The sequence below is a fragment of the Macaca thibetana genome, chromosome 17, assembly GCF_024542745.1.
Source record: "Macaca thibetana thibetana isolate TM-01 chromosome 17, ASM2454274v1, whole genome shotgun sequence".
In the NCBI taxonomy this organism is placed as follows: Eukaryota; Metazoa; Chordata; class Mammalia; order Primates; family Cercopithecidae; genus Macaca; species Macaca thibetana.
This window is the reverse complement of record NC_065594.1, coordinates 16,365,630-16,373,618: the sequence shown is the minus strand read 5'-3', so window position 1 is coordinate 16,373,618 and position 7,989 is coordinate 16,365,630. Positions and strand designations below refer to the sequence as shown.

General features: G+C 37.1%; 1 long non-coding RNA gene across 2 annotated transcripts in view; it reads right to left on the bottom strand.

Annotated features, from left to right (window-relative positions):
• Positions 1-618: 618 nt before the first annotated feature.
• LOC126940326 (uncharacterized) overlaps positions 619-7,989 on the bottom strand; it is a 245,524-nt gene continuing 238,153 nt past the window's right edge. For both annotated transcript variants that reach the window (XR_007720707.1, XR_007720708.1), the window contains exon 7: positions 619-1,006. This is a non-coding gene — a long non-coding RNA (uncharacterized LOC126940326). The remainder of the gene's footprint in view (positions 1,007-7,989) is intronic.

Here is a 7,989-nt window from a genome sequence, read left to right as displayed (position 1 = left end):
TCTTGATTTTGTTTTCATCTTTTTGTGATAGTTTTATTAATATGACTAACCTAACATGAGCTGGTTAAATATTACCTGAATATTAAGATGAATGTACTATTTAATTATATAGTTCAAATGGGAGAGGAAGAAGATTAATTTTGCATTATTTCTTTCTAACTAACATGCATTAACCTCATATTAACACTAATGCTACAACACCTACTAGCATAGCATCCTCCTTAGTCAAATTTGCCTACTTATTTACCTTCAAATATCTGTGCCTTTGCTTATGTCTCTGTCTTGAATGACTTGAAACCTGATAGCTGTCTTTATCTTCCAAGGAAAATGCATGGGAATGGGTAATATGACCCCAGTCCACAGTACATTACCAACAACTCTGTTCCACAGACTGTGTACTAAACAAACATATATTTCACTCATTTTTTAAGAGATTCTTAGGTACTCTATTATCTGCATAATTAATTGTACAGAGAATGTTTGTTCCACTGATGTTTTACTGATTATTTATAATTTATAAATATAAACATATGTATACATTTATATTTCTATATAAATACTATATTTATAATTATATACATAATTTATAAACACAAAAAGCCAGAAACATGATTGAATATGTCTTTAATTACTGACCCACTTTTCTTAACATGGGCATTACACTAAAGGTTATATGGGATTTCAAGGAGGATCTTTAGACAGCGTGGAAACTGGACAGAAGCAGTCGCTCAAATGATTCCAACATTCTTCAATAAGATTCTATGAGATATTTTTGTAAAATAGAGCTGATGCCTCTGTTTTTTGATCTTGATGTCTGTGTACAAGATGTCTAAACTATTCCGGAAAAAAAAAAAACAAAAACAAAACTGTGTAACATCTGGAGAAAAACTTGGAAAAGCATAATACAAAACTAAAATTCCACCAGGGAATATGTGAAAAAAACACAAGACGTTATCTACTTCAAAGTCCCTTCCTGTTTCTTACAGTTGGTGATCTTTGAGGCTGCCTGCAAATGAACACATCATGCACATAAGTCTATTTCTTCTTAAGGCAACCAGTTTCCATTAAACCTCAATTAAACAAGAATCCTTGCCAATTCATTGTTTGGCAATGAAGGGAATGATTGTGGTGAAAATCACAAGATGTTAAAACAGAAGTTATTTTCAGCAAAATCTAGACTGGCACTTATTTTTAACCCTTATACCTAGAAAATAATATCAGATCAAAGTTTACCATGTATTAAGCAAAGCCTACATAAAAGTTATTGATGATTGATGTTTTACTGCTATAGATGACCCCATACAGATACATTTCTTAAAACTCTTAGAGTTTAGTTACAGGATAATAATGTCAATGAGTTTGGAGAAATAAGTTTTAGTTCCTGCTTTCCAAATTGTTATTCACAACTATCCCCAACTACAGAATTATGTACTGTGATGGAAGAAACTCTAACAAGATAAAAAAATAAAACAAAGTCCTTTTCAGAGAAAGCCTTGCACGTATTTAGAAGAAAGATTTCTAAGCTAAAATAAACCAATTACGGTGAAAAGGACTTCCTGACTAACAAAAGGCTGTGAAGAAGTTGCCCTGTATATGAAAACATGGGGATTCGAGGTTCTGAGGAAAAATAAAGATGTCAAGATAAAGGATCCAGTAAGAAGGGATACAGAGTGACCAAAGGGAGGATAATGAAAACCAGCAGTGGTGGTATGACGGTGGTGAGAACTTGCAGAAAATAAAAATATTTAATGAGGACGACGGTTTGTGGTACATGGTGTCACCCTCTCTCTCTCTCCTACAGAATCTTCATTTAAATCTGTATCATTTTTGGTTTGGTGCTTTGTTTGAGCAAGTTTAAAGTGAAAAGACATAAACATGTTCCTATCCAGCTATACAAAAAGGGAAAATCCACCCCAGTAAATGCAGAAACCATGGGTTAAGAGTAAAAAGCTTTAATCTGGGTCACAGTGAAATGAATCTGATTATCATAACATTACCTTCCCTTTGATACATTAATTGATCCTCATGGTATAATTTTTCTATAAAATATTTATGTTTCTATGTTATCAATATACCTTTAGGCACACACATATACACACAACCCACTTTAGTTTTTTAATCTTTTTCCTTCTTGTAAAATTCAGTAAGACTATAACGAAAACATGGAAGATAATAATATACCTCAAGCCAAGCATATATTTTGTATGAAAAATTGAAATAACTAAGGCAGCACGTTTTAGTCTCAATTATCTGAATTCTTTCTCAATTTTCATTTTATCCTGTAAAAGAAGAAGGGGAACAGACAGAAGACAGTTGTAGACTCTCTGGGGATACTGATCTCACCTCTTCTTTATTTCCTGGGGAAATGCTGCTTTTGGAAGTGGCTTCCTTTTCAAAATTAATTTCTTATTTATAATGTGCCAATGAGTCTTGTATTACACTTAATATGGGAAAAAATACAAAATAAGCACTGTGCAGAACATTTGGCAAATGAAGCAAAGAAACCATTTTTTTTTTTTAGTGTCTCAGACAGGAACTGAATGAAAATCACATTCTTTACACGAATAGTCACCAGAGCTTCAAGATGAATAAAGATTTAGGAAAGAAAAAGATCCACAAAAAAATAGACATTACATTCATGTAAGAAAACTATTAAATAACTATCTTGGACTTCTAAATAGCATTCTGCCATAGAAATGTTTACCTTCCTTGATGCTATCTCAAATAAATAAACAAATAAAAATTTAAAAAACACAATCTTTAAACATAGTTTTCTGAAAATATAAAATAAAAGGAAATAACAAATTCATTTTCTAATAGACCCAAAGTAAAAATCAATGAGTAGAAAATGTGGAACATATCTAATTTGAAATAAAGCTAAAATCAGTTAAAAAGAACAAAATTATTAAAAGTTATGGGAGACATACTTTATTATCAAAAAAATGTGTCAGGCTTGAGAGTTTCAATTGATAACACTTGTATTTCAAGTCAATTATATATTATAATATTTATAAAGGCCAATGAGACCTTCAGGAGCAGTGAAAAAATACAATGTATGAAAGAAAGAAAATTATTATCCTATGTTATGTTGCTGAACATTGTGTTAATCCTCCCTCATGTTAAGATAGCTGTGGGCAAATGGAGATGTAATGAAATGTTAGCAACCAAATGGTGTAGGACACTACATCACGTGAAGAGAAGTTGACAAAATAGTATGCAGAACCTGGACAGAAGACTTAAGCAAAAGCTGAGGAAAAGAGAGGGTAGCTTTCTCCAAGTGTCAGAAACATTGTTATACAAAAGAGTTACACCTGTTCTTGTCTCTATAAAGGGGATCTGGGCTCCGTATAAGAATGTTTCAAAAGTCAAAACTGTGTCATCATGGAATGGGTGGTCATGTTAGACCTCCTTTGCTTATAAGTAGTAAAACAAAAAAAAAAAAAAAAAAAGAAAAAGAGAAAGGTATTAGCCACACAGTTGAGAAACCCAAAGGTGGAGCTAGCTCTAGGAACAGAGGATTTAGAGGTTTCAATAGCTGCCATCATGCTCTCCATTTCTGCTTGGTTTTTGTCTTGCATTTGGTTTCTTTCTCAGGCAGCCTCTTGATACACAAAAGTAAAGAGGGCCACTGGAGGCACCAGGTTTACCAGAGTTTGAAATCAGAAAAAAAGAAAGCGACCCTTTCTCCTTCATCTTCCATTTGACAGATATGATGGACAACAACTGGTTCCCAAAGTGGTCACTACTTGGACCAGTGACTGTAGATGGGGGATGGATGTTGTGAAAGGCCTACCCTAGGCTATGTATCTACCCCAAAGAGCCCAGCAACCATCACTGACATCAACAGAACCACTCTGAGTAGAAGAGAAGACACTGAGGAGCTGTGAAGCAAAAACAAACAGGCAAAACTAAACTAAACTAAAATAAGAAAGGATATGTACCATGGCTGCTTTGGAAGGTTATGAATTTCTCATCACTGAAAATGTTTGAGCAGAGGTCTAACAACAATTTGTAGATAAGAGGCCATAGCACCCCTTCTCAACTGTGGGACAAGTTCTCCCTTATTTACTTGTCTAGTCAACAGATGACACTAAGCACTTACAATACAGCAGGCCATATGAACAGCATGGTGCACAAAGTAGACAAGATTCCTGCTTTGCAGTAGCCTATAACCTATGGTCTCTAGTCTGTAAAAGAGAATATGTTTGTCACACAGTGTGAGTGTGTTTAAAAGAAAAGATGTATGTGGAAACTGGCCAGTACAAAACACTATAGGAATATAAGCTATTAGAGAGCACACTTGCTATGTGAACACTGGCGTGAGTAGAACAAGCTCTAATTCCAACCACACCTCTTTGGGAAAGTTCATTGTGTGAGTTGAGGTTAAATCACTACCTCTTTGTAGGGCTCAATCATCTAATTTGAAAATGAAATGAAAATGGGTGTAAACTCACTCATACATTCCCAAAAACCCAAATAAATTTAAATGATGAAATAATGGACCATTGCCTCCCGGATCCTAATTCTTTTTTTTTTTTTTTTTTTTTTTTTTTTTTTGAGACAGAGTCTCACTCTATCGCCCTGGCTGGAGTGCAGTGGCCGGATCTCAGCTCACTGCAAGCTCCGCCTCCCGGGTTTACGCCATTCTCCTGCCACAGCCTCCCAAGTAGCTGGGACTACAGGCGCCTGCCACCTCGCCCGGCTAGTTTTTTTAATTTTTTAAAATTTTTTAGTAGAGACGGGGTTTCACCATGTTAGCCAGGATGGTCTCCATCTCCTGACCTCGTGATCCGTCCGTCTCGGCCTCCCAAAGTGCTGGGATTACAGGTTTGAGCCACCGCGCCCGGCCCGGATCCTAATTCTTAAAGGTTCTTTAATGCTACCATTTTATTGCTTGAGTGAGTGCTAATTTTTTCTTTAAAATCTGCTTATTCAATGAAGGCAGCCTAAGATATAAGAATTCACAGTTAATCTATGGAATTCAATGATTCATTTTGAGTGAAAAAAAAAAGTGGTCAAAGTGGACAGCTAATTTTTTTTTTTTTTTTTTTTTTTTTTTTTTTTTGGTGGAGAGCCACTTTGGATAATTGGGCAGGATGAAAATATAAAAAGTTGCTCACCATTTTCTTAGGTCTTTAGATCTGCCCTGGTTGTGTCACTTACAGTTTTTCCTAGACACATGTGCAATGTTCTGACAGCTCCTGATGTATAACAGGAAATAGCAGGATTAAGAGAAACCGCTAAATCAGATAGCATGTGTCACAGCCTAGTCTCCAAACCATCTGAAGGGGAAGGTCGGTTTGCACCAGGATTCGGTTTGCCCCACACTAGACTCTTTACATCTTTCAATCAGCCATTGGCCAAAGGAAAATTTCCCTCAGTCTCCAAAACATTGATGTCATATCAATATTCACACCGACTTTCACTTCATTTTCAAATAAAAAAGTTGAGCCTTAGAGGAAGTGAATTACCTTTACCACAAGAATAAATGGAAAATAATTTGCAGAAATTTCCTCTTCTCTGAGGGAGGCAAATAGGATGTAGAAACCCTATCCAGCTGACTGAAATGAAAAGTTCAGGAGCAATCGCCAAAATCTACTTATGTGAGGACATTTAAATTGCATGAGCAACCCCATCCCTAAGTGAGGACCAGTGCTTGGGAATTAAACACCAATCAAACAGCAAAGCCCATTGTTTTTCCATGTTCAAAGATATAAAGGAGGTTTCTGAATCAAAGGTTGTTTTTTTGGTGGGGAGCAGGGGGTTGAGATATTACGTGTACTGTTGATCAGTGGAGTTGGAGGTAGGTTTTGGTGTTTTGAAGTTTTGTTTTTTTTAAATTCCCAAGTTTCCATTATTGCATGCTCCAGTCATTTGGCAATGAGTAGCCACAAATCACTTTGTAACAATTAATGAATGTCTTGTCTAAGGTCTGCTTGTTCCTTGCCTGTTTGCATTATTCTCCAACACAACATTTTTTTCTGGTGAGAAAACAAGGATGTATGTGCGTACATGCATGCGTGTGAAAGTGTGTGTGCATGCCCATGTAGGTGTCTATTTTCCATTCTGTTTTGAGGACAACAAAAGAGTGATACCTCAAAAACAAAAGCAGCATCCTTTAGTTTTTCAACAGTTTCTACAGCTCAAACATTTCCAATCGTCAGTGACCCTACTTCTTTTTTGACAGAGGTATTCTAATACCTTGTGGCCATGTTTTCAAACTGTTTCCTGTCCTAGCACAGACAGAACACACAAGGCTGCTCCTGGCTGGCAGTGATCATCTGCAAAGGTGCTCCTCTTGAGGGGGATTGGGCAGGGCATCCCCACTTTGATTTCAGATACTGGAAAATGTCAAGCAAGTCCCTCCAAAGGAGCTAGGGTGCACATTCTTTCTCTGAAAACCATGTTGCTAATACGGTCACCTTACAGACTTGCATTCTCTCTCTCAATTCAAACACATTAATTATCAATATGTTTGGAGTGAAGTTCTGTATGGTTTTCCACAACTATAGGCTGCCCTGAACTAGGTGGGCCCATCCCTGTCAGTTGCTGGATCTCTCTCCAGAGGCATTGTCTTTGAGGGGATTCAATCCTGTATAATTTTGCTGCACTATTCTGCAATCAGGAAACAAGCAGGTGGCTCTCAAGTAAAGAGCTAATACCTTACAGATTCATAGCTCTTATTTCAAAATCAAGGATCAGGAAAAAAAGGTAAAATTAGGTAATTTTGACGAAACAATCAGCATTTCAATGACAATACATATAGGAATGGTGATATGGTGTGGCTGTGTCCCTACCCAAATCTCATCTTGAATTCCCATATGTGGTGGGAGGCACCTGGTGGGAGGTAATGGAATCATGGAGGTGGGTCCTTGCTGTGCTGTTCTCATAATAGTGAAAAAGTCTCACAAGATCTGATAGTTTTATAAAGGGGAGTTTCCCTGCACAAGCTCTTTTCTCTTGTCTGTCACCATGTGAGACATGGCTTTCACCTTCCGCCATGATTGTGAGGTCTCCCCAGCCACAGAGAATTGTGAGTTCAGCAAACCTCTTTTTCCTTATAAATTATCGTGTCTTTATCAGCAGTGTGAAAATGGACTCATACACCTGGGTATTGTGGTTTTAAGATTTGTAACAGGAAACAAGTAGTGTTTGCTAAACATGGCCTGTCCCCTGTCTAGGTGTGATGAGAGCCACCCTTCCCAAAGGAGCGCTTGTGAGCAGAGGTGACAGAGGACTTTCTGAAGAGTGAGGAGGTGAGGACACTGCATTTGTTGGGCAACACTGTATTTAACTCTCACAAGAGATTTTTTTTCTTTCTAAGTTTTTGTTTGTATACACTAGTGACTTCAGAAGGCCAAAAAGAAGAAAAGGGAGTGAGCCAGTTGTTAAGACTCCTAATCCCAACTTATTTTTGCTGCTTCTCAACACAGCATTGCAAGTGGTTGATTTGGTAAGTATGAATGCAATAGACAAAAATCTCTGTTCTTAAAGCATTCTTGCTAATGTCAGAATATTTTCTGAGAGCAGTTTTGGCCCATGAAGCAAATCAACCTACAAAAGTGAGGCTATGTTTTTTCAAGGCTTGTTCATTCTTGCTGCCTCATTCTTGTGCATTCTCAAACTCTTATTACATAAAGCTCAAGATTTCAACAGATTTTACTCATAAATTATACCATACTACCTTGGTTCATTTTTAAGGTAAAACAGACTTAGTTGAATAACATATGTCAAAGTTGATTCTGATCATTTAAATGTTTGTGGAAGTTCTCCATTTATTTATTTATTTTATAGAGTTTCACTCTGTCACCCAGGCTGGAGGGCAGTGGCGCGATCTCAGCTCACTGCAACCTCCGCCTCCTGGGTTCAAGCCATTCTCCTGCTTCAGTCTCCCAAGTAGCTGGGATTACAGACACCTCCCATCAAGCCTGGCTGATTTTTGTATTTTTAGTGGAGATGGGATTTCACCATGTTGGCCAGGATGGCCTC